Below are 27,278 nucleotides of genomic sequence, written 5' to 3'. Positions count from 1 at the left end.
CTTCTCCTATTTGCCTTTGGAACAAGAACTCTCAGCTCCTTCTCCAGAGCCATGCCTGTCTGGATGCTGCCATGCTTTCCAACATGATGCTAATGGACCAAACTTCTGAAACTATAAGCCAGCCCTAATTAAATCTTGTCTTTATAAGAGTTGACTTGGTCATGGTGTCTGTTCACAGCAGTAAACCCATAACTAAGATAGGTGCTATTCCTCAGGTGATACCTCTTTCTTTCTTTCTTTCTTTCTTTCTTTCTTTCTTTCTTTCTTTCTTTCTTTCTTTCTTTCTTTCTTTGAGAGAGAGAGAGAAGCACTCTCTGGGCTGGAACATAGCAGGTAGGCTAGGTGGGTTAGCTCATGAACCTGAGGAATCTGCCTGTCTCTGCCTCCTGAGCAGTGGGATTAGAAGCTTGCACCGTCACGCCCAGCTCCCCCTGCCACAGACACACAACGGTTCTGGGATGTAACTCAGTTTCCAGTGTTTGCAAGATAAGCACTTCACTGACAGAGCCTCTTCCCAGGCCTCCTCTGTGCTGTGATGAAGAGGTAGAAGTTTATCCTTTTTGTTTTTGTGATACTGAGGATTGAACCCAGGGTCACCTGCCTGTGAGACAAACTTTCTACTAATGAACTATATCACCAGCTCTTAGCTGGGTCTCTCTATTTTTGGGAGTCAAGGTAGAACAGGGTGTAAGAGCCATGTTTAGCTCTGACCACCTTAGAACTCACTCTGTAGAACAGAATTGGCTTAGAACCTGCATTGATCTTGCTTCTGCCTCCCAAGGGCTGGATTATAGTCTTTTGTCACCTTATTATTCTATTATTATTGTTATTGTTATGCCAACCCACAGGATAATGCCACCTGCATTCAGGATGGGTTTTTCCTCCACAGTTGTCATTGGAAGTTCTCACATGCACACTCCAAGGTATGACTCATAGTGCTCTGATGTTTCTTGATTCAATCCATCTGAGTGAAGAGTAGGATGGGGATTGTTTTCCTAAGTATGTGTGTGCAGAGTGCTCTTCCAGTCATGGATTATGAACTTCTTAGAGTTTCAACAACATGGCTGCCTAAATAAGACCCGGAAAAAGATGACACCAATAGACATGCTGACATGGCAGGGGAACATCTCATGGGGCCCTGACCCTAGACAAAGAACTACAGGTAACTAAGGAATACCAAGAGAGGGAGAAATAGTCTCTCCCAGGGAAGACCCTCCCCAACAACTGGTTATCCAATACCAAGTGATCAGTTCTGAAATCATATGCATACAGGTTACATTATATGTACTAACCACATTGTATTTAGTATATAAGGTTATGAGCCACCATGTGGATGCTGGGAACAAAACCTGGGTCTTCTGCAAGAACTAGTACTCTTAATCACTGAGCCACCTCTTCAAGCTCTAGTACTGGGATTTTTAAGTGCTTTTAATTCAAGATGGCCATTGTGGCAAAGCAATGCATTTTGGGGTGGCATGTGCTCTTTCAACACAATGGAGGAAAGATGTGATTAGAGCTGCAGGCTCAGCTCTAGGGAAGGTTGCCCATAATCTAGGTTCCCCTTCTTTTGTCATGGGTTTCTTTCCCCTCCTGCCATGTATTTCCAAACATTAACTCACCTGTTATCACTAGATAGATGTTGGCTACAGGTAGATTGTGGTAAACCAGAAATTCTAGCTTTTATTCCAGAAATCCCAAATATGATAACTAATTAGGAGAAAGAAAAGTCAAAATTCTGTGTGTGAGCCAACATGGTTTTAAGCCTGGACTATACTACCTTTCTGGGAGTGAGTCCTCCTCAGAGTCCTCATTCCTTGGGTTGTAGGCATGAGCCACCATGCCTGGCTTCAGGTTGAGTTAAGATTTCATGCAACCCAGCTGGCTCTGAATCTCTCATCTTCCTGCCTCTGCTTTCTCATTGCTGAGATCTCAGGAGCATGCCAGCATGCCTGGCTTATTCAGGGATGAGGATCAAACTCAGGGCTTCATCTATTCATGAATTACTCTACCAACTGTACTGCTTCCTCAATCCCTAGCTTTCAGCCTAGTGCAGAATTACAGGCATTCTCTGATGACACAGCTCACTGGATGTACCATCCATCCCTAAGGGGAGAGGACAGTCATATTTTTTTTAACTTTAATGAATATCCTAGGATTAGGATTAAGGTTTAGTAGCTGATTAGTATATTCTCACTAAGGTCTTCTCTTGGCATAAACAAAAATTATGACTGTAACACACAAGATTTATTGGATAATTTTTTTAACTGCATGATTAAAATTTATTCTAAACTGTTGCAGTCCTTGTAACTGATAGGATATATATATATATATATATATATATATATATATATATATATATATAGTGTGTGTGTGTGTGTGTGTGTGTATTTAAATGTGAAATGCTCCCACTCAGGCTCGTATGTTTGAACACTTGATCCCCAGATGGTGGCACTGTCAGAAAGTTGTGGAGCCTTTAGGAGGTAGCGTCTGGTTAGATGAAGTGAGTCACTGGGGTTGGGCCTTGAGGTTTTATAGGCTGGCTCCTCTTCCTGTTCTCTCTCTGCTTCCTGGCTATAGATGCAGTGTGACTAGCCACCTCATGTTCCTGCTTCCATTCCTGCCCCACCAAGAGACTTAAACTGGGAGCTGAAATAAAGCCTTCCTTCCCTGAGTCATGTACCAGGTATTTTTGTCATAAAATGAGAAAGTAAATGCAATATGTTTCAGAATTCTATTTTGAGTTCTCTCTCTCTCTCTCTCTCTCTCTCTCTCTCTCTGTGTTTTACTAGGGAGGGCACATACTAAACACTCTCCCACTAAACTATATCCATAGGCTTAAAATAATTTTTTTCAAATTTTCTTTCTTTCTTTAAGTATACTGTAGCTGTCTTCAGACACACCAGAAGAGGACATTAGATCCCATTACAGATGGTTGTGAGCCACCATGTGGTTGCTGGGAATTGACCTCAGGACCTCTGGAAGAGAAGCCAGTGCTTTTACCCGCTGAGACATCTCGCCAGCCCAAAATATTTTTTTTTAAGATTTATTTATTTATTATATGTAAGTACACTGTAGCTGTCTCCAGACACTCCAGAAGAGGGCGCCAGATCTCGTTACGGATGGTTGTGAGCCACCATGTGGTTGCTGGGATTTGAACTCTGGACCTTCGGAAGAGCAGTTGGGTGCTCTTACCCACTGAGCCATCTCACCAGCCCCCCTTTTTTTTTTTTTTTTTTGAGACACAGTGTCACTCAGTTGCCCGGGTCGGTCTTGAACTCATTCTGTGCCCAAAGCAGATCTTGTATTTTCATTTCCTCTTCCTTAGCCTTCCAAGCAGCTGGAAATACAGGCCCATTTATTATGGGCATATGTTTTAAAATTTACATAGTTTCATTTAGAAATGTTTTAACAATGCAGAGCAACTATACTTTCTAGAAAAAAAGATGCTATTAGCTTAGACATCATTTGTTTACCATAAAAGGGAGGCGTGGAGATGATTCACAAAATGAAAGACTTCAACGCTTGAGTGGGAGGGGCTTTCCAAGGATGCCACTGGCTCTAAATGAGAAATAGCCCTTGTCATCTACAGCTACTTTGCTGTCTCCATATGCTGGGAGGAGGACTTTGTCTCTGACTGTCACACTAAGTAACTGGCTGAATCTCCTCACCCTTTCCCATAGAGCCTGATCCCACAGCTACTACTGAGGCTTGTGATAGTTTTCCTAGACATTCTTCTAGAGGCATAATGCCACCATTAATCGCAGTTTCAACTGCACTGCGTTTAACAAATGCTCTGTTATAGTGGAGGAAGCACTCTGCTTGCCCTGACAGGAGTCCCCACCACCACTGCTGTTGGGACTCTGTGCCTTAGCTGCCATTGCTGGAAGACCCCATCAGTCTGGCTGAAAAGGCTGGGTGCCTAGTGCAGCCCAGCACAAGGTGCTGTTGTTGCTTTTTCCTTTTTTAGGGAAGTAGGTTTGGTAAGATTGCCACTGGGGGGCAGGATCACTGTTCCTTGCTAGGAAATTTTTCTGCAGGGATAGTAGATTTTTAAAGTAAAGACCTCTTGAGATTATGTCTACTGTAAATAGATCTAGATATGATTTATTGCTATGAATATATATCTCCTACGTGCTAATCTGCATAATACCAAAGGGGAGAAGTTGAATTTTCCATTTTCCTTTTTCTTTTCAGTTTTTTCAAGACAGGGTTCCTCTGTGTAGCCCTGGCTGTCTTGGAACTCACTCTGTAGACCAACCAGGCTGGCCTTGATCTCAGAGATCTGCCTGCCCCTGCCTCCCAAGTACTGAGATTAAAGGCACATTTTATTTCTCAAGGAATTAAAAAAAAAAAAAAAGCAAAAGTGAAAGTTTCTTTGCCAAAACATTATGAAAAAAAGTACTAATATTTGAGATAATTGTCTTCAGTCAATCTATATGTTCAACAGATATGTGTTGATTGCGATCTGTGTGATAACCCACATATCTTCTATACCTTCAAGAACCTTTTATATTAGTGAGAAAAAAAATTAAGGACCCAGGCATAGTGGCACTCACCTTTAATCCCAGCACCAGGAAGACAGAGGCAGATGGATCTCTGTGAATTTGAGGCCAACCTGGTCTACACAGCCAGCTTTAGGACAGCTATGGAGAAATAGAGAGACCATGCATTTCAAAAAAGAGAGAGAAAAATATGTCTTGCATGTACATGAGTGATCAAGGCAACGTTGGGTTGGCTGCTGGGGGTTGGCAGCACTTGAATCCCAGTGACTGAGAAGAACCAGTCACTCTTCTGAAAGGGGCTGAGCTTGGGCAAAGGTCTTAGGTGGGAAGGTTTTCAAAGAACAGATAAACCCATGTGGCTGAAGTGTAGTGACTCAGAGAGAGAGAGAGAGAGAGAGAGAGAGAGAGAGAAAGAAAGAAGAAGAAGAAGAAGAAGAAGAAGAAGAAGAAGAAGAAGGAGGAGGAGGAGGAGGAGGAGGAGGAGGAGGAGGAGGAGGAGGAGGAGGAGGAGGAGGAGGAGGAGGAGGAGGAGGAGAGGAGGAGGAGGAGAGGAGGAGGAGGAAGAGGAGGTTGGGCAGAATGAAAAGTGACATGTAGGTTTTGACAGACATTGGAGGAGTTTAAAGGGTTTAGATGAGAAAGTACTGTGTTCAAGAAGTAAGTACTGTCTCTTAAAGCGCTGTGGAGAAGGGATGATTGCTGGACCAGTGCGGGGGTTGGGTGGGGAGGGCAGGACACTGGTAAGAAAGGATGGTGTTGGTTGTGAGAGAGTGAGGTAGAGACAGATTGCTTGAGTCTGGAGGTAGAACCCACAGGTGGATTAGATACGTGGGATGAAGCAGGGTCACAGCTGACTTACAAGGTTTCAGTTGAGCAACCAAGCACATACTGTTTACTGAGATAAGGACGGCGAGAATGTAGAGTAGGTTGCAGAGAAATAGATGCTAAGACACAGTCAGGTGTCTAGAGATCTGTCAGGTAGTTTCTGGATCAGGGAAAAGGGTGTAGGTAGAGTTCTGAGTTGGGAGTTGGCTTATGGTGAGGGAAAGCCTGTCACATCTCTGTCAGCTAAGGGAGGAGCTCTGAAGCAACAGCTGTAGTTAGGAGACTTCTGGCAGATGTGACGCATGAGCTCCAGGCTTCCTTGCTCACTGCCTGGCAGTATGACTACTGATGGAAACCATGACTCTGGCTCTCAGGTTGAGGTGGACTCTGAAGCAGGTAATAGCAGGAAACTGTGAGCTAAGCCCACGTGTCCCAGCTAGCTAAGCCCGTGTCTCCCAGCTAGACCCTAGAAGCCAAGCTCCACGTGCCCCAGGGAAAGTTTTGTGTGGCAGCTGTACTAGTCAGACTTTGTGTCAGCGCTGAGAGAACAACTTAGGGGAGCAGAGGTTGATCTGGGCTCACGGCTTCAGAGCTGCCGATTCTCCATGGTGGTGAGGGCATGGCAGAGCGGAACAGTTCACATCATGGTAAGAGTAAAATCAGACAGGAAGAAGATAGAGAATGTCTATATGAAGAAACAGCCTCAGAGGAGACGTGGAAATGGAAGGCAGATTTACATAGAGTCAGAGTAATAGAAGGGTGGGTACATAGAGAAAGGCTTGTGACTAGATCAGCACGTTGTTCTTCAGTGACAACTTCCTGAGAGGGAGGACCAGGGGATGAGGAGTAATCAGGAAGCCAGGACAACTTGGGAGCAGGAGGTCTTGAGCAAGGCTGGTGGCTCATGCAAGGAAGTCTATTAAGAAACACAGTGTTCTATTTACCGTTTGTAGGGGAAAAGGAACAGAAGCAACAGAAAGCTATCACAGAGCAGGATGAAGTCAGCAGGAAGTAGCCAAGCAATGTTGCACAAAGGTGACTCAGGCTATCTCAGTCATCGTAGACCAGGCACACAGAGGCCTAGGGACTGATAACCAGGACCCCTCTGTGGGGAAGACTTAGGTTCCCAGGATCCAATTTATGAAGTTCCCCCAAGGCCCTGGCCCCAGGCTATTGCCACGCCTGTTCCTGGTTTTAGACCAGGAACTATGTTCCTTTTCTGTATATCAGGGCCTCAGGGAAAGTTTTGGGTTAGCCTGGCTCTAAACAGAAACTTTTCAATAGATTTCAACGCTAGCAGGGCTGGCTCAGTGGTTAAGAGTACTTGTTCTCACAGAGGCTTAGGGTCAGGTTCCCAGGATCCACATGGTAGTAGTTCATAATTGTCCAAAACTCCAGTTCCGGTGACTCAGATGCCTGCTTCTGAACTCCTTGGGTACCAGGAATGCACATGATACACAAACTTACATGCAGGCTAAATACTTAAAATAAGATAAACACATCTGAAAATGGAAGAGAACATGTGATGCTTTTCAAAGGATGAGAGTTTGACTCCCCAGCACCAACATCAGACATTCACACCTGTCTGTGATTCCAGATGCAGAATGATCCAATGGCTCTGGCCTCCATGGACACCTGCATTCACATACACTCCCACAAACAGAAACGCACATGCATAACCAGAAATAATTATCGAAAAGAATTATACAACACTTGTGAGTGGTGACTCATGCCTGTAAACTTAGTACTCAGGAGGCTAAGGCAGGAGGATTACCTCAACTATTTTGTAAATTGTAGGTTTTTTTTTTTTTTTTTTTTGATACAAGGTCTTACCATGTAACTATGGCAGACCTAGAACTCACTATGTAGACCAGGCTGACGTTGAACTCACAGAAATCTGTCTGTCTTTGCCTCCCAATTGCTAGCATTAAAGGCATGTGTGTGTGTGTATATGTATTTGGCAATTTTTTGGTGTGAATTCTAAAATTGTATTTTACTTATTATTAGTAGTATTAGTTTTAAGTGTGTGTGTGTGTGTATGTGTGTGTGTGAATATAAATGCTACAGTTTATAGGTGGAGGTGTTTCTAAGGTAGAATTACTGCTTAGGGCTTTATTGCTGTGAAGAGACACCATGACCAAGGCAACTCTTATAAAAGAAAACATTTAATTTGGGTGGCTTACAGTTTCAGAGGTTCAGTCCACTATCATAATTAAGGGAAGCATGGCAGCCTGCAGGCAGACAGGGTGCTGTAGAAGAACTGAGAGTTATATATTTTGATTTGAAGGCAGCAAGAAGGGAACTGGATTCCACAATGGGTAGAGTTTGAGCATAGGAGACATCAAAACCCACCTCCATAATGACACACTTCTTCCAACAAGGCTATACCTATTTCAATAAGGCCATACCTTCTAATAGTGCCACTCCCTATGGGCCAAGCATTTAAACATATGAATCTATGGGGGCCAAACCTATTCAAACCACCACAGTTACTATTGCTGTAATGGAACACCGTGACCAAAAGCAAACTGGGGAGGAAAGGTTTTATTTGACTTGCACTTTCACATTACTATTGATCATTGAAGGAAGTCAGGGCAGGTACTCAGTTGGGGCAGGAACCTGGAGGCAGGAAATGAAGCAGAGGCCATGGAGCAGTGCTGCTCACTGGCTTGTTCCTCATGGCTTATTCAGCCTGCTTTCTTCTAGAACCCAGGGCCATCAGCTCAGGGATGGCACCACCTTAATGGTCTGAGCCCTCCCCTACAATCACTAATTAGAAAATGCTCTACAGGCTTGCCTACAGCCTGATCTTGTGGAGACATTTTTTTCTCAATTAAGGTTCCTTCCTCTCAGATGACTCTGCTTGTATCTACCACCATGTGGTTGCTGGGATTTGAACTCAGGGCCTCCGGAAAAGCAGTCAGCGCTCTTAACCACTGAGCCATTTAAACATGTAGACAAGTTGAAAGAATTTTGTATTGATGTTACGACTTCTTTTTTGTAACCACATCTCTTTACTTAGTAGGAAGGGATTTTTACATTATGGGAGGTATTCTGGGGTACCATATTTACAGGCAGAGGATAACAGGTAAGGAGAGGAATATCCAAAGACAGGAGTGGAACCATTGGGTAACAGGAACCAAGTCAGTATGAGCAGAGGGACTGCCTTTTAGGTTACACCTGTGCAGAAAGAGGGAAGGATTAGCACACCTGGAGGCTCTGCAGATTTGAAACTGAGATATGGTGAGTGTGGTGCTATTACCTAACCATCCACTCAGCTCGGTCCTTCCTTGTTAATGGAGCCCAAATTTGGTGTGGGGGTAGCAATGTAGAAAGTAATTATGATTGACCCAAGCCAGTCATGACTATTGCCTTCCCCTCTGTGGGACACTAGGATACCCGGAAGTGAAGAGAATGATTGGCAGGGCCACCGTGAAAGTCCTGTGGAAGAAAGGGAAAGAACTTTCTCAGAAAAGGCCCCTTGCTGCCTTGACTGCCCAGTTCCCGACCTCCATGCTTCCTACTTTTGAGGTCAAGATTCATAATATCACCAGGAGTGTATGTAGTAGTGTATCCCTCTGATAGCATTTGAGAATTGGAAGCAGGAGAATCAAAGTTCAGGGTCATCCTTGGCAACACAGGAGCTAACCTGGGCTACACATGATCCAGCTCGTATAACCCCAAATAAAGAAAACAAACAAACAAACAAACAAACAAACAAACGTAATGAGTGACTTGGGTTGGGAGTGTAGCTCATTCTGAAAGCACTGTTCAATGTATGAGGCTTCAAGTTCCATCCTAGCATGACAACCCCTCACCTCAGCAAAACCAGGAGACTGACCAAACGGACATAAGGAAGTTCTCAACTGAGGTGATTCTGGTTATCTGATAAAAACGAGAGGGAAGGGAGGACCAGAGGCATGCAATTGTGTGGGATGGACATGGAGGATGTGGACGGAGGAGGAGGATGGACAGAGATGCTGAAAGGTTGCTTGGCAGAGGTTATACTTTTGGGGCGAGTGACAATGACCTTAGAGATAAAGATCTGATGACTTTTCTCCCACAGCACAGAGCAGTGTTGTTTCAGATAGGGAGCACTTTGGCTTAATCCAAGGCTGAGTTTTTATCAGATGAGAGCACAATGAGAAATAAAGGCAAAGGAACGGATGCCTGTGTGGGAGCGATTTCATAGATCAAACACAGACATTGAACTGGGTTAGGAGGGGAAAAGTGATAGGATACCATTGAGGCTAAAGCCTGAAGGAAGCCAAGCATGGTGGTATGTGTCTGCAATGCTGGCACTCAGCATGGAGGTGGAGGCAGGAGGATCAGAACTGAGCAATGTTATAGCCAACTTAGGATAGATGAGTCTTGTCTCAAACAAACGAATGAATGAATAAATAAACAAATAAGAATTAATAAGTAAAGAAGGAAGAAACAACATAAAGGGATTGAGTTTGTTTCTTTGTTTGTTTTTCCCCAGGAATCAACTAGACTGGGACAGACTCTCCTGTTTCCTCACAGACCTGCTTAATCCAAAGTTGTGTCTTGGGCTGGAGGGATGGCTCAGTAGTTAAGAACACTGATTGCTCTTCCAGAGGTCCTGAGTTCAATTCCCAGCAACCACATGGTGGCTCACAACTATCTGTAACGGGATCTGATGCCCTCTTCTGGTGTGTCTGAAGACAGTGACAGTGTACTCATATACATAAAGTAAGTAAATAAATCTTAAAAAAAAAAAAGTTGTGTCTTATCAGGATCTTCAGAGTCAGGGAGATGGCTCAGGGAGTAAAGGTGCTTGCTGCTTAGAATTCAATGCCTGGAACCATTAAAATTGCAAGGAGAGAACAGCCTACAAACGTTGTCCTCTGACCGCCCACTCAAATCATGCATTTACACACACACACACACACACACACACACACACAATCTCAACAACAACAACACTTTTAAACACATCAAATGGTTTGTATATTCATGGGAGACTGAGAAGTAATGGCTTAGAGAACTTGATAACAAGTTCTTTTTTGCACTAAGGATACTGACAATAGGATTTTGCATGAATTATCTAGACCTTGATTTACTCATTCACTTTCTGTAAAGGGCCAAGGATAATAATTTTCTTGTTCTATGATACTGGATGCTGAACATGCCAGAAAAGCACTCTACCACTGAGATATATGCCCAGTACTCTCATATTGTATTTTGAGATCATCTTGCTTAAGACCAGGCAGGTCTCAAACTTGCAATCCTCCTGTCTCAGCCTCTTGAGTAGCTGGGATTCCAGGTGTATGTATGCCACTGCACCTGGCTCATAATTTGTGTCTTGAGAACTGAAAAAAAATTAATATCTTCTCAGATCTGCCATTGCAATACCATGGTAGTCAGGGATACTATGTACAGATACTGTATATGTAATGTGTGTAACTGGTAAATATGGCTGTATGCCAACGAAATTATCTACAAAAGCAGGCAACAGGGTGATTTGGTCTCATAGCTACAGGAGGCTGACCTGTGAACTAGACCTTATTACAACTGTAAGTCTTAGCTCCCATAGAGTTTGCTGTTGAGGTTTTTGTTGTTGTTGTTGTTGTTTGTTTGTTTTGTTTTTGTTCGCTTGTTTCTGAGTACTTAATGTGTCTGGAGTAGTAAGCAGTCTCTACTGTCTTCGTCCATCTTCGGAACACAAACACAAAGAGCTTGCCTTTGTAACCAACTGATCAGTTGCTGTCATGTTGAATCTTGGAAGAAAAATACAGAGGGGCATATTGTCACATTAAAAAACCATGCCTTTAATCCCAGTACTCGGGAGGCAGAGGCAGGCGGATTTCTGAGTTTGAGGACAGCCTGATCTACAAAGTGAGTTCCAGGACAGCCAGAGCTACACAGAGAAACCCTGTCTTGAAAACACCAAAGAAACAAAACAAAACAAAACAAACAAACAAACAAACAAAAAAACCCAGAATAGGCTGGGTGTGGTGGTGCACACTTTTAATCCCAACACTGAAGAGGCAAAGGCAGATAGATCTCTAAATTCAAGGACAGCCTGGTTTACAGAGTGAGTTCCAGCCGGGGATGTTACATAGAGAAAAAGGAAAAAAAAAAAAAAGAAAGAAAAAAAAAAAAAAGCCAGAATAGCTGGGAGATGGTAGCACATGCCTGTAATCCTAGCAGTCAGGAGACAGAGGCAAGAGGCTTCTAGTTCAAGGCTGGTTTGGACTACAGAGATAGAAGCTGAAACAAAACATTAGAATAAATGCAATATATGTACACACACACACACACACACACACACACACACACAGAGAGAGAGAGAGAGAGAGAGAGAGAGAGAGATGAAACAATGAACATAAAACAACCAACCACCCAGAAGCAGCTGAATGGCACCCTCCACCCTCTCTCCTGAGGTACCAAGTACTCTATGGGGCAGGGCTCATAGCTGCTGGTTTGCCCAGATGTTTTTCTTTTCTTCTTGCCTGCCCTCCAGCAAACTCATTTTGATTTTCTTAGCTAAGCGGAGGTTTTCTTGGAAATTAAAGAATCAAATTGCCTAGTTCAAGATGAGTGATATCCCACGAAGGCAATAATCAGCCGGGGTTTCCTAGGTAACGGGCAGAGGGGCGTGTGAGGAGAGAAGATAAACTCTATTCAGCACCATCTCCAGCACCTAATATGCCCCCAGGTTACAGGTGCAGAAATACTTTTTAACATATCCTCGTAGCATGCCATGCCAGCCACCCTCTAATTTACTCTTCACTGTCTTTGCAGCAGAAACCACTGCTGCCTAGAGGCTTGCTCATAGTTAATAACGCTAAGTAAAGGCATATTCCAAAGCAGCACATTCAATGCAGTGGACTGCCAAGGCAGGAAACAACCTGGAACTGGTTTGTTTTGTTTTCCCAACATAATATTTTTATTGAGTATTATTTGGGAATTTCACATCATGCACCCTTCACACTGACTTCTGAGTCCTCCCAAGACTGCCCCCACCTTTGTGACTCCCCCCCCCCCCAAGAAGAAATAAACCCAAACTCAACCAAACAAACAAAAAACTGCCAATTTCTGTTGACCATAGGTTCACTGGAGCATGGTCAGACACCCAGTGGCCAGCCCCTTAAAGAAAACTGAGTCCTCTCTCACCCTTTAATCCATTGGATTTTTGCTCATTTAACCTCTCCATTCAGAATTGACTCATTGGTTACCTAGTGAGCTGATTGGTTACTCTGCTGGAATACACACCAGGCATAGAGTCAGATAACAGATTCAAGACCAGGCCCAGATGCCTGGCATTTTGAGGTAGTGTTGGGGAAGGATTCTGACCTGTGTAGTGTATTAGCTCTTCTTCCATCCTTCTCCCTATCAGGAAATTCTCCATCCTAGATAAACCTAAGTCTCAGATTTTATTATTAAGTAATATTTCTTTCTCCTCGTAGAACTGCATGAAATACTCATGTGAGTCTGCCTTGCACGTGTTTATAGTCAGTCACATATTTTGTTTGTTTTTGTTTCATACGGTAGGCTCTTACATAGCCCAGGATGGCCTCAGATTCCATCTACCATGTGCTAGTACTGAAGGCGTGGGGGGACCACCATGCCTGTCAAGTCTAGCAATTCCCAGTGTTGGGGTGGCATATCAACTCAAATCTTACATGGTTACCAACGACACTTATGATGTAGGGAATATCTCTCAAGTTGAAATTTAGTGTCCCCACACCATGTTATTTTTATCTTCCTCAAGTGTCATTATGTTCAACCTGTTCATTTTCATTTTCTTTTTTTCTTTTTATTTATTTATTTATTTATTTATTTATTTATTTGTTTATTTATTTAGGTCTTTTGAGACAGGGTTTCTCTGTATAGCCCTGGCTGTCCTGGAACTCACTTTGTAGACCAGACTGGCCTCAAACTCAGAAATCCGCCTGCCTCTGCCTCCTGAGTGCTGGGATTAAAGGCGTGTGCCACCACACCCGGCTCTGTCCATTTTCTTACATATGTCTCTCCATACGATGTGGTTCATGATATGTCTCCTTCTGTCCTCCCCTGCCTCCTTCCCTCCCTCCCTCCCTCCCTCCCTCCCTCCCTCCCTCCCTCCCTCCCTCCCTCCCTCCCTCCCTCCCTCCTTTTAGTACTGAAGACTGGACCAGAGCCTTGAGTACAGAAGGGATGCTCTCTACCACTGACTACATTCCTCACCCTTGCTGCTATTTTTATCATTTTTTTCCTGTAAGAACTGCTCTTCTTTGCTTTTATTTAGTGCTGTTTGGTGGGAGAATTGGAGTCAGGATCTCACACTGTTCCCTGGACTGACCTCAAACTTAAAGTTGATTCAGTCTCCTAAGTGCTTGGATTAAGAGCCACTACGCCAGGCTTTTATCCTCATGGCCTTCTGAAGTGCTGGGCTCCGCTGTCTCCTAATCCAAGAGCTTGCTGTTTACTCATTGTTCAGCCTGTTTTTCTTGTCTTCCCCATGCCCTTCACCCCAGAAAGGTGTTGTCACCTCAGTCACCATACTCCTGTTCACTATCTACTTCCTTTAATTACATCATTGGATGGATTCCACCTTCTCGTTTGCCAGGTTTTACTGATCTGCATCGGATTTCTATGAATCATACAGACAGATCAGCACCAGGGTTTCTAAGGTTTGCCCTTAGAAAAGCTATGCCCAGTTTTTGTGCCCCATTCACATGGTATTTGTCCTTGTGATAGGTTAATAGGTAATGAAAATGTTCAAGGCAGTTCCTGGCTTTAATATGTTAATAGTCTAGTATCTTGTTTTTGTTTCATAAGGCAGGTTCTTACAGAGCTCAGGCTGGCCTGGAATTCCAGAATCTTTTGTTTCCATCTACCATATGCTAATCCTGAAGGCATGGGGACCACCATGCCTCATGAGTCTAGCAATTCCCAGTGTTGAGATGGAATATCAACTCAAATCTTACAGGGTTACTAACGATTCTCATGATGTAGGTAATATCTCTCAAGTTGAAATTTAGTGTACCTATAACATAATCTTTTATCCTCCTCAAGTGTCATTACATTCAACTTGTTCATTTTTTTTTAACATATGTCTTTGCTCTCAATCCCTCAGTGGAGGCAGAGCCACAAAACAAAAAATGGACAACATTCTAAAACACAAAAGGAGCTTAGCTTTGGAATATTATTCTAAGTAAGTGGACGAGAGGTGTGGATAAGAGTTAAAATCTAGGGCTGGTGAGATGGCTCAGTGGGTAAGAGCACCCGACTGCTCTTCCGAAGGTCCAGAGTTCAAATCCCAGCACACATGGTGGCTCACAACCATCTGTAACAAGATCTGACTCCCTCTTCTGGAGTGTCTGAAGACAGCTACAGTGTACTTACATATAATAAATAAATAAATCTTTAAAAAAAATAAAAAAAATAAAGACTTGCTTATTTAAAAAAAAAAAAGAGTTAAAATCTAGAGGCTGAGGTCTTGGTTTAGTCACCATCCCAAGAATGGCCGAGTTACTACAATGTGACTGACTCTTTTTTTATTGACTGGTTATACTGTGTGTGTGTGTGAGTGTGTGTGTGTGTGTGTGTGGCTGTTACTGACCCCATTTTATACACAAGGAAATGGAAGCAAAGTGCTCTGATATCTTCTTTAGGATGGGTTAGAAAAGTTGAGTGTTGCAAGAGAGAAGTCAGATCTCTAATGGTGCACACAGCCATTAACCCATGTTGTGTTTTGCTAACAGTGGTTTCCATTGCAGTTTACCCTCCCCTGGATCCGTGGGTTCTTTGTTTTTTGTAGATTCAACCAACTAGAGATAGAGAGAATGAGACAGAGCAAGCGAGAGTGCTAAGCGCCAGCATTCGTGTCTCTCTCTGCTTCCTGATACCTTGTGACCAGCTGCCTCAAGCTTCTGCTGTTGTACTGAAGCACACCCTTAAACTGTGAGCAAAACAAACAAGCAAAACCCCCAAAACCAAACCAAACCAAACCAAACCAAACCAAACCAAACCAAACCAAACCAAACCCCTCTTCGTTCTTTAATTGCTTTTCTTAGTATTTTTCATTGCAGCAAGGAGACCAGTCAGTACACAACCTAGGGCCTTTTTCTTTGGGTTGAAAAACAAAACAAAACACCCTAAAAGTCAGTCAGGTGCGAGTAACTGGCACTCACTCTTCAAAACCAGCTCCAAGGCTCTAAAGCTTTTCTACCCTCCAAGCACGTACAAAATGCCCCACGGTTAAAATGTTGTTAATGTTAAATGTGTTGAAGATGTCTTGACTCCACGGGGCAGAGAGAAGAAAAAGATGTATCTGAGAGGTAGATGCTATTAAGTCACAGGGACTCAGGGACCACGATAAGGAGGGTGGGGGTACGTTAAATACCAACCAGTCTGAGTCCCTGCAAGAAAGAGGCTCTCCAAGGACTCACAAGAGGGATGCCACTTTTTTCTCCACCACTGTGGGCGCTGCAGGCTCATGCCAGAGACCAAGAGCCTAGCAAACCCTAAGATTTTGTGGGGGATCCCCGGGCATCACTTCACCCTACTAAGCCATGCACTACGAGCTAGTTTAGGATAGCAAGGGAAGGAAGAGGCGCGGCTTCCTCACGCTTCGGAGAGCGCCACGTCCCTCTTGGCTAGGTCTTCCAGAAGTGCCTTCGCGTAGGCGTGTCCCTGGACCAATTCACCAATAGGAGTTCTCCGCGATCCGGAGCTGGACCAATTAGCGGCTGTTGGGGGAGGAGGCAGTCACCATGGCAACCAGGAGGCGGGCACGCATTAGGCTGTAGATCAGAGCAAGGCGGAGGGCCGTGGGCAGGGAAAACTGGTGTGCTCGCGGCGGGCATCAGTCGGCTTAGCCTCGCGCGCCGGGACCCTGCAGAGAAGGTCAGTGGCGCGGAGCAGGGTGTAGATCCCAGCCTCGAGGAGGCTGGACGGGTCACAGGAGAGAGGGCGCAGGTCTGTTCTTGCCCTGCCCTGGTTGTGAGCATGGAGGGCCGAGTTCTGGGCGGGCAAGGTTGGGGAGGGTCTCCCAGATGAAGCCGGAGGGGTCGGGTCCACTCCACCACTCTTATAGCTACAGAGAGCTTGAGCTTTTCTTCCGGGTGGGTAGCACGAGCAGGCAGAGTAGGTGCTGGATCCAGACTGGGGCGGGGTTCGTGGGCGAGGGGCTCGCCCACTGGTGAGGTCTCTGGACCTATCGATTCCGGGCTGATGCTCCGCGCCCCCCCAGAGTTGTGGAGCAAAGCTAGGCCCAGGAGCCCAGCTCTTCTCCGGGGTATGTGAAGCCAGCATCTGCCACTAAGGAGAAAGTTCCTGCCAGCTGTAGTATCGTTTGCCCCAAAGTGACAAATTAGGCGAAAGAGGATACCTTTCGATTTAGGGGGAAGAGAAAGATGTTACTTTCTTGTTGCACCTGCTGAATGTTACCTCGGTGGGCTGGTGTGGTTATTGTGGTTGATACAGACAGCAGTCTTACCAGACAGTTATTTTGCAAAATCAGAAAGGGGTGGAGGGGAAGAGAATGAAAATGAACAGGAACCCTTGTTCTGATAATTTATACCTTTTACACGGGTTAATGTACCTTTTACACAATTGAATGCTAAGTGCTATCGTCTAAGTTTCTTATTTAAGAAACTGTGGATAAATAATATACATTTTATCCCCCTCCCCAATCATCCTGATTTTGACAAAAGGCAGGAAAGTGGTGACTCACACAATATCAGCTGTTAGGGGAGCCTGAGGCAGGAGGATACGGGGCTTAAATGAAAATATTTGGTATAGTGAGTTATGGTTAATTTTGGGATTTCCCTACAGGAAAGCTTAAAATGTTGAGATGATTGTCGCAAAGAATTGTCAAGAGGTATTCTATCAGGCATTTGGACCAGGGAGCCTTTGGCTATTTAAATTGCTTCTTAAGGTCTTCCCTGGCTGGTTTTGTTAAGTAACTGGACTTGAGTAATGCTCAGATTATTTTATTTTAGAAATTGTATCAGGAGTTTTCCTCACATAAGCTGTGTTATGGTTCTATAAAACTCAAATTCAACAAATAATGGTCCATGTTCCAACACATGTTCCTTGGTTAACACAATTAACAGGGTTGAACATTAAAATAATGGAAATTTAGGATTACAAATGAAATCTCAGATAGTATCACTCTGGTTATTAGGTGAGCACAGGACCCTCCATCATTAGGTTTGTCTGATGCGGGGCAAAAATTCATTTCCAAGAGCCATCTAGATGACTCGGTGGATAAAGGCGCCTGCAGCCAAGCCTGATCTCCCTCTGAGTTTGGTCCCAGTGACCCATATGGTAGAAGGGGGCACCAGCTTCTGCAAGTTGTCCTTTAAAACATCCATAAATACATTGTAACAATTCCTCTCTGCCTCCTTGTGGGTTTACAGATGCTGTTCTTAGGCTATTTTCATTTACCCACTGCTCTGTGGTGGAGCCCCTGTTGCATTTATTCTCCTCTGTTCCCTAAGGTACTTACTGTTCATTTCATACTGTGTGTGTGTGTGTGTGTGTGTAGGCTAGAGGCCCATTTCAGATGTCTTCAATTACTTTCCACCTTATGTTTTGAGATCTGGAACTCACCTATCTGGCAGAGTATCTGGCCAAGGATCTCTATGGATCCTTCTGTCTCCACCTCCCTAGTGCTGGGATTATATGCATCTGGCCTGCCTGGCTTTTTATGTGGGTGTCTGTGATCCAAACTCAGAGCCTCATGCTTATGTGACAAAGTTTACTGACAGCTATCCCCTTAACCTCTATTTCCTAACCGCCATCCCTCTAACCCCTCTTACATTTTTTATATCCTTTCAGTATACTTTTTGTTTGTTTGTTTAAGACAGGGTAGACTCAGATTCAATATGTAACCCAGGTTAGCCTGGATCTTACAGCAGTCTTTCAGTCTAAGCCTTCTGAGTGCTGGCATTACAGATGTCGACACGACTTTTGCCAAGTTCGTTTGTGTTCACTAAATACAAAGTGAAATGAAATCATAAGAAGGCAATTAGGGAACTTTTCAAATCAGTAGTTACTGATTATGGGCGTTAGTTCTGGTGTCTTTGTTTTAGGATATGTTGTATGTGTCACTGCAGACAGTGGTACAATAATGTATGTTAAACTTGTGTCCTACTTCCTAAAGGACACTTTTAGTGACTGGTGTCTGCAAAATATTTCTTGAGTATTTGGGAGTTGGAAGGATCAAGTGCTAGTTTTTAAAACACATTGAAGGGCTGGCAAGATGCCTCTGAGGGAAAAGGTGCTTGCTGCCAAGCCTGATGTCACAAGTTCAATCCCATAACCCATGTCAAGGTGGAAAAAGAACCAATTCCCCCAAGTGTTTCTCCGACTTTTACTTAAGTGTCATGGAGCTCGTGTGCACACGCATGAAATAAATACATAAACAAGTAAAACACAAAACATGTGTTGAAAATAATTCATACTTATTTAATTTTTTGAGGCAGAGTTTCATGTAGCCCAGGCTGTCCTGAACTCACTATGTAGCCAAGTTTGACCTCAAACTTAAGGCAATGCTCCTGACTAATTCTCCTGAATTCTAGGATTATAGGCAGTAGACACCACATCCCATTTTAATCCAGTTTTATAGTTAGGAAAATCAAGACTCAGAAAGTCAAGTTTCAGACTAAGAATGGAGCTCTATCTTAGCATCCATTCAATTCCCAGCACCCAGGCGGGGGGGGGGGGGGGGAAGGAAGAGAAGTGCAAAAACTCTCAAGTGAAGGAAAGAGGCTCAGGGTTCAATGTGCCGGTTCTTTGTTTGTTTTTAACCATGTTGTATTGAAGTCATGTACAAAATGTAACCTGCATATTCTCTCCTCTCCTCTCCTCCCCTCCCCTCCCCTCCCCTTCTCTCTCTCTCTCTCTCTCTCTCTCTCTCTCTCTCTCAGAGATTTTATTTGTTGTATGTATCTGAGTACACTGGTGCATCAGACACACCAGAAGAGGGCATCAGACCCCATTACAGATGGTTGTGAGCCACCATGTGGTTACTAGGAATTGAACTCAGGACCTCTGGATAACAGTCAGTGCTCTTAACCACTGAGCCATCTCTCCAGCGGCCCCCCCCCCCGCCTCCCCAATAGACAGTCTTATATTAAATACACTGCCCAAAGACACCCGTTACTAAAATTTGAAGAGGTTTGGTTTGCTTATTTTCTTTGCAGACTGCATAGAAATACTTTCAGCATTGAGTTTAACCATGTATATCCTGTCTTATGTAAGGGGGTTTCAGAGAAGGCGTTGAAATGAACTGAGTTTTGTATCTGTGGCAAGGAGAGATGGCTCAGTGCTTAAGAGCACTTGCTGCTCTTGTAGAGGATCCGGGTTCAGTTCCTAGAACCCATATCAGGTCGGTCACAGCTGCCTATAACTTCCATTTCAGTGGCTCTGACACCCTTCTCTGGCTTCCATAGGTACCTACATGCATATGGTGCACATACAAATAAGTAGGCACATACACATATAATTAATAATAATAATAAATAGAAGCATATCTGTGACAAACAGGTCAAGTTAGTTAAAGATAATTATAAGATTTATTTTTGTATGTGTGTACCATGGCATTCATGTGGAAGGTCAGAGGACAACTTTCAAAAGTTAGTTCATTTCTACCATGTGGTTGCTGGGTCTCAGGTTTGCCAAGCCTGGTGGCTAGCGCCTTTACCCATTAATCCATCCTATCATCTCCAAGTTAACTCTTTTCAAGTAGTGGTAAGTAATTATAAAGAAATATTTAAGTTAAGAATTTGTTAATTGTTTAGACTGTCTTTCTTTCTCTTTCTTTTTTTCTTTTTTCTTTTGGAAATGGTCTCATTTTGCCCAGCTTGGCCCCAGACTTACTATATAGCTAAAGATAGCCTTGATCCTTCTGTTTTCTACATTATGCTGGATCAACAGGTAGGTAGTACCATAGCTGGCTTCCCAGCTAAGGATTTAACAGAACAGGTTATCCTTGGAGCTGGATAGCTCCCTTGAGGTTAAGAGTATTTATTGCTCTTGTAGGGGACCTGGTTTGGTCCCCAGTACCCTCATGGTGGCTATAATTCCAATTTTGGTCTCCAGGACCACAGGGATGCAAATGGTGCACATGGGTACTTACATGCAGGCACCCACATATACACATAAAATAAAAACAAATACTTTTTTTTTAACAGAAGAAGACGTTACCTATGTCTAAGCCAGTGGTCTGTTGCTATGAAGAGACACCATGACCGTGGCAACTCTTATAAAGGAAAACTTTTAATTGGGCCTTGCTTACAGTTCCAGAGGTTTAGTCCAGTATCCTGGTGGGGAGCATGGTATCAGGCAGGCAGATGCTGGAAAAGGAACTGAGAGTTCTACTTCTGGATCCACGTGCAGCAACAAGAGAGAGCCACTGGGCCTGGCTTGGGCTTTTGAAAACTCAAAACCTACCCCTAGTGACACACTTCTTCCTGTAAGGCCATACTTCCTAGTCCTTTTAAATTATGCTATTCCATAAGCATTTAAATGTTTGAACCTAAGGGAGCCATTCTCATTCAAACCACTAACTGTATATCTTAAAATTTATTTGTTTGCTGAGAAAGCCTTATGCTCTTATCTTGAGTTCTTTGCAGGGCAGAACAGCTTAGCCATTGTACACAAGATCTGTTTGTTCTGGTCTTTGTCTATTTTATCAGTATCTTGAGAGGTCATAAAAATTGGATACTCTTTTTTTTTTTTTTTTTTTTTAAAGGTTTTTGAGACCTGATCCTCTTCATAGCCCCGGCTCTCTTGGAACTCAGTATGTAAACCAGGCTGGCCTTGAACTCACAGTGATCTTCCTGCCTCTGCCTCTAGAGCTAGAATTCAAGACATGGGCCACCAAGTCCTGCTAATTTGATACTTTTCTTACATACTATTTTCATACTATGTATTTGATAGCACACATTCTTGTGTGTCCCCCCCCCCCGCTACATAAGAATGCATTTATAATTCATTGTTATATTTAATCTCTCTTTCTCCCTTTAGAACACACCAGTCAGTTTTTCAAGGGAAAAACCTGGGCCAGGAGCCAAGCCCTGATCTTCACAAACTTAATATTGTGTAGATTATTTTACCACCTGAGATCTCAGTGGCCTCATCTGTGCAAGAAAGAGAAAATAAAACAAAAAAAAAGATAAAACCTTGGCCTGTCTGAAGGTAAGTGTTCAGTGAAGAATTGTCTTCTGTGACAAACAGAAACCAACTATGGCAGCCAGCAGCAAATAAACACCGGGAAGAGACCAGGGGGAAAGGAAGGAAAGATAGAGTCTCACTATGTAGCCCAGGCTGGTCTAGAACTCACTATGTGGCCCCGGCTGGCCTTGAGCTGACAGCAATCCTTCTGCCTCAGCCACCTGTGTGATGGGATAGAGGCATTCATTACCATACCCTGATTAAAGTAATTTTTCTTTTAAAAAATATTTTACTCATTTATTTATTAGTGTGTGTGTGTGTGCGCGCATGCGCGCACGTGTGTTTGTGTGTGTGTCCTCAGAGGCCAAAGGAATCTGATGCCCTTGGAGCTGGCATTGCAAATGATTGTGAATCGCTTAACATGGGTGTTGAGAATGGAACTTGGGTTAAGAACAGTGTGTGCTCTTAAGCACTGAGCCATCCCTTCAGTCCCTAAAATAATTCTGCCTTTTAAATTTAAACTTTATTTTAGTTTATGTGTATTGGTGTGTTTTGCCTGCATTCATGTCTGTGCACCGTGTGTATGCCTGGTGCCCTCAGAGTCCAGAAGAGGGTGTCAGATGCCCTGGAATAGAGTTACAGGCGGTTGTGAACAGCCACATGGAGGCTGGGAATTGAATTGGGGTTCTGTGGAAGAGCAGCCAGTGTTCTTAGGGCTGAATCGTCTCTTCAGCCCCTAAAAGAGTTTTTGAAGTCATAGCTTATAATAGGCAACAGGACTTCATAAAGTTGACTGCAGCCTCACCTTCTAGTTCTTGATCTGTTGCCCCTAAGGTTCCTCTGGTCTTCAATGGCAAAGATGGCTTCTAGACCTCTTTTACAGTGGAGTTCCAGGCAGCCAGGCAAAGACCAAGAAGAAGGCATTCTGTCTCTCTGGAGACTCCCTGAACCAAGACTTCAAGGAAACATAGCTGAATGGATGGGCTTTATGCTACTGAGAAGGAAGGAATGGTTTGGATATCAGTGGAGAAGCAGAACTCTCTGCCGCAGATAGAGCTTCCCTCCTCTCCTTTCCGATGCCCTGGGCATTGACTTACACAGCCTCGGTGATGGGAGCAGACCTTCTGGTCTGACTGCTGCCTGGAGAAAGAGGTAGTCTGTGTGCTGAATTGCATTCCTGCTATTTTCTCAGGTCATTTCTTTCTCCTAATTTGTCTTTTTTTGAGACGGGATCTTGCTGATCTGGAACTCAAAGTCTGCCAGGCTGTTGAACTAGTCTGCCTCTGGAGTTGTGATTACAGGCATGTGCCCTTGTGCCCGGCCCTCCTTTTCTTTTGTTCTATGATTCGTTATAAAGGCACTTTCCTCTTGTTTGGAGATTTGTTCTGGTTGTTTAAAAACAACCACCCGTGAATGTTCAGTGGATGTTTGTTGTTCAAAGGCAAGCTGACATGTATGAAACTGCAGGCCTGTCTGGAAGCAAGACACTAGAACGATAGAGACCTTTCCCCAAGATTGCCGCTTAACCAGTCATCAGAAGTGACTGTTGATGAGTGTGACCCCTCTTGGTGTAGTCTTTGTATTCAGCCTAGCTTGCTAGTTGAAAGGAATTGATTGTCTAAAGTCACTTAGCTCTTACCTGGCATGAAAGTTTTTCTACTGCCCCTTACATAACTTATTTAAGTATACCAGCTCAGGGGCCAGTGTTAGGAGTTGAAGCCAGGGCCTTCCTTACTCATGCTCCTCAAACCCTCTATATGGAGCTACCTAAATACTCTTAGCGCCAGGGCATGACAGTATTTCTTTTCAGATTTTTCCCTGTAAATAATTTACAGACATACCATGTTTTATCACTTAAAATAGTTCGGATGACCAGCTCTGATAGGACACAGTTGTAATCCTAGAACTTCGGAGGCTGGTAGAGGCTGGAGGATCAGGAATGGAGGCTGGCCTGGGATAGAAAGTTCAACTGGCATTATTTTAGTGTAAAAAAAAAAGTGAATTGAAATGAACAACCTTGAGAAAATGAAACAGCAATCCAGGGAATGGAATTTTAATCGAGAAAGAATGTAAAGATTCAATCAGTTGTTCAGTGTTTATAGGATGGAGATAAAGAGAGATTATGGTTTTATTTCTATGAAGTGTGTTTGCATTTTCACAAGCTCTTCTGCTCTTCCTCTTAATACGTGGGCATGGCCAGGCATGGTGCTACACAGATTCCTGTTGGTCTTAGACTCACTGTGGAACCGAAGATGACATTGAATTTCTGATCCTTCATCTTCTACCTTTTTAGTGCTGGGATTTCAGGCAGGAACCACCATCCCTAGTTTTCTTCAGTCCTGAACGGCTAGCAGGCTAAGCAGACTCTTTTCCAACTACACTACCTTCTGAGCATCTTACAGGGTTTTCAAATGCATTTGACATTTGAGTCATCCGATTAAATATGCCTGTTCCCGAATACCTCTTGAATAGTCCTTATCTTTTGTTTTGCTTTGGTGGTTTAATACAGTTTCACTTTGTAGCCCAGGCTACCCTCAAACTTGCTGCCATCCTCATGTTTTAGCCTCCCATGTGCTGGGCTCAGCTCAGTTAAAAACATTTTTTTTTTTTTCAGGGTTGGAGAGAAGGCTCCACAGTTAAGAGCACTGGCCACTCTTCCTGGGATCTGGATTCCAGTCCCACCACCCACATGTCAGCCTTAAAATAAAAAAGAAGAACAAATGGGGGTGGGGATTAATTAACCGGGGAAAATTAAAAAGGAAAACTAAAGGAAACAGATTCACAAAGGCAGGGGTGGGGCTAGGAAGATGACTCAATGAATAAGAAGGCTTGGTATGCAAGCATGAGGATCTGAGTTCAAATCCCCAGAACTCAGGTAAAAAGTAAGACATGATCCCTTATGTACCTGTAGTCCCAGCTCCTCTGCCTTGCATGTGAACGTACCACCATATGGTATTATTTATCTATTCATCCATCTATCCATCCTTCCATCCATCAATCTATCTATGTACCTACCTACCTACTTACCTATTTATCTCTCATACACACAATTACACAGTTTATACTCGTAATTGGATAACCTCTTCACTACTTGAGTGATTTCACAGCTAAGAAATCTGTCTCTGTGTGAGTCACAGCTTTGAGTTGTTTTTCTGGACTTGGGAGGCTTGTTTTAGATTTACTGGATACATAGGAGAAGGCTCTGATTCCTTCTGCGTCTGTACTGTTCATGTTATCATATCATGGGGCTAGGGATGTAGCTTATTTGTCAAGTGCTTGCTTGGCATGCACCAAGCCCTGGGTTCAATTGCTGGCACCTTATAAACTGGGTGTGGAGGTGCACACCTGTAATCCTAACACCCAGGAGATGGAGACAGAAAGATCAGGAGTCTAACTTCATCCTTGGCTATATAGTAAATTCAGGGCAATCTGGGTTATATGTCTCAACATGTAACAACCACCACCACCACCACAACAAGATTCACATCATACTACACCATACTAGACTTGGGGGCCTCCTGCCTGTAATCTCAGCACTGGGAAGGCTGAGAGGCAGGAATGCTGTGAATTTGAGACCAACCTGGGCTATCCAGTGAGTTGAATGGGTTTCATGTTATCCTGTTGTTAGAGTCAACTCTCAGCCTGTAGTGTTTAGCTTTGTCTGCTGGTCAGCAGTTGGTGCACTGTCTCCTTTCAAGCTCTGTGTCGTCCTTAGGGAAGAAGAGGGTGATAAAGGAAACCTGGTGAGGGAAGGAAACTAGCTCACACCTCCTCTTCCTGTCGGCTGTCCTTCCTCTGCAATCATGTGCAACATTCCCACATCTTCTAGTCGATGGAAGTCCGTAACTGGATCTGTCACTTTCAACATTTTTAAAGCGATTTTTTTTCTCTCTCATTACTCTTCTACCTAATGTACTCGAACACTTTCCATTTCCTCTGTTAGGGCAACAGTTGACATTTCTCAGTCTTTATTAAGGACCTAAGCCATGTTTAAGTTAATTGTTCTAGTTACATCTAGAATGAGCACCAAAAGATTAGAATCTAGTAGAGGGGGAAAAATGCGTTTAGAATGGTTTCCATTGATCAGAAAGAAGTGAACAAGATGACTGTCTCTGTAGCTCAGCAGGGAAAGGCGCTCATTGAGAAGCCTGATGATGTGAAGGGGGTGGAGGGCGAGCACTGACTTCTGCAGGTCACCTCCGAGCTCCACATGCAATAAGGAGAGGCAGTAGCTATTAAAAGGCAAGGCAAACAGAACGTCCTGAAGAGGATGGTAGCTTTCACACGTAGGATTCCTGTGTTTCACTGGTAGGACACATGACCATTATGGCATATAGAAACAAAATGCTGCCATTGAAAACCGAGCCAGCCGCGACATAATTTATCATGCACAGTCCATTTCGTTCCTGAAAGTGCTTTTACACATTAATTTAGATACACAGGTTTTGCACAGCATTTATAAAAAGACTTATGGGGCTGGGGAGATGGCTCAGAGGTTAAGAGTGCTGACTGCTCTTCCAGAGATTCTGAGTTCAATTCCCCAGCAACCATGTGATGGCTTACAACCATCTGTAATAGGATCTGGTGCCCTCTGCCGGCAAGCAGATATACACGCAGGCAGAACACTATATACATAATAAACACATCTTTAGAAGACATTTATTTGATTTTTAAATTTTATTTTATGAATGAGTGTTTAGCCTATATGTCTGGGTATCATGTGCATGAAGTACCCCAAGGAGGCCAGAGAGGGTGTCTGATCCCCTGGGATGGAGGTACAGACAGACAGTTGTGACTTTGGGTGCTGAGAACTGAACTCTGGCCTTCTGGAAGAGCAATCAGGGCTTTTAACTGCTGCATAGTCTCTCCAGCCTATCTTTGTTTCCTGTCAGACTCCATTGCCTGGGAGTTTCTTCTAATCCTGTAACTTGAACTTCACAAGCGTTGGTATTGGGGCTCTCTCGGTGTTAGCATAAGCTGGCAGAGGGCTTTCAGATTCCCTTTAATTGTTTGTTAACCAGAAGCCCTGACAGCTGTCAGCTGTGGAGGAACAGCACCAACGTGTTCTTTCCCAGGTGTCCTGTTCCTTAGCTGCTCAGACACATCATATCAGAATGCCCCAGGAGCTAAGTGAACATGCCCGGCAGGTTGGACCAGGTTCTTCAAGCCAGATTTAGCAACTCTTCCTTTCGCCCACCCCCACAAGAGCTCACTGGAACATCTTTGGGAAGCTGCCTTGTAGTTTTAAATGTAATGTGTCAGGAACTTTGGCCAGCTCTTTCTCCGAGAGTCCTTCCATGGAGTGCTATGAAAACCCAGTCATAGACTGGAGATGCGGTTTGGTTGCTAGAGTGCCTGCTTTGATGCAGGAAGCCCCTGGGTTCAGTCCTAGCATGTGCAGTCACTAGATTTGGTGTTCTCGAAGAGAGTCTTGAACTGTGGACATGTTCATAGTAGTTACTGACCTATCTTGCATGGGCTGATGAGTGGACACTTCAGAAAACGAGTCTGTGGAAACCAAAGGAAGTGGGCCAGGGACGTGGCTCAGTCTGCAGAGTGCTTGCCTAGCATACACAAAGCCTTGAGTTCAACGTCCAACTGCGCATGACAGTGTACACTTACAATTTCAGCACTCCAGCGGGTCGAGGCAGGAGGATCAGAAGTTCAAAGCCATCCTTGGTTACCTAGGCCAGCTTATCTCTAAATAAAAAAAAAATAATTAATAAGCATTTCAAAAAATAAAAAAATCTGTTCTCATTAGGTACACAGATGCATATCTGTAACCTCAACATTCAAGAGGCTGAGGCAGAGGTGTCA

General features: G+C 43.8%; 1 protein-coding gene, 1 long non-coding RNA gene and 1 pseudogene across 3 annotated transcripts in view; 2 read left to right on the top strand and 1 right to left on the bottom strand.

Moving 5' to 3' along the window:
- Window positions 1-14,591, top strand: part of LOC147002869 (uncharacterized) — a 59,335-nt gene extending 44,744 nt beyond the window's left edge. Inside the window, exons 2-3 of the long non-coding RNA XR_015048067.1 lie at window positions 9,811-10,040; window positions 13,454-14,591. This is a non-coding gene — a long non-coding RNA (uncharacterized LOC147002869). The remainder of the gene's footprint in view (window positions 1-9,810; window positions 10,041-13,453) is intronic.
- LOC110298050 (10 kDa heat shock protein, mitochondrial pseudogene) lies at window positions 3,516-6,779 on the bottom strand (annotated as a pseudogene).
- A 1,471-nt stretch (window positions 14,592-16,062) lies between the features above and the next one.
- Nucb2 (nucleobindin 2) overlaps window positions 16,063-27,278 on the top strand; it is a 35,572-nt gene continuing 24,356 nt past the window's right edge. For both annotated transcript variants that reach the window (XM_021167821.2, XM_085841369.1), the window contains exons 1-2: window positions 16,063-16,184; window positions 21,315-21,485. The gene's annotated coding sequence lies outside the window, so the exon portion shown is untranslated. The remainder of the gene's footprint in view (window positions 16,185-21,314; window positions 21,486-27,278) is intronic.

This window comes from Mus caroli, unplaced genomic scaffold (genome assembly GCF_978045245.1).
Source record: "Mus caroli unplaced genomic scaffold, Mus_caroli_1 scaffold_8, whole genome shotgun sequence".
Lineage (NCBI taxonomy): Eukaryota > Metazoa > Chordata > Mammalia > Rodentia > Muridae > Mus > Mus caroli.
This window is presented reverse-complemented; position numbering and strand designations above follow the sequence as displayed.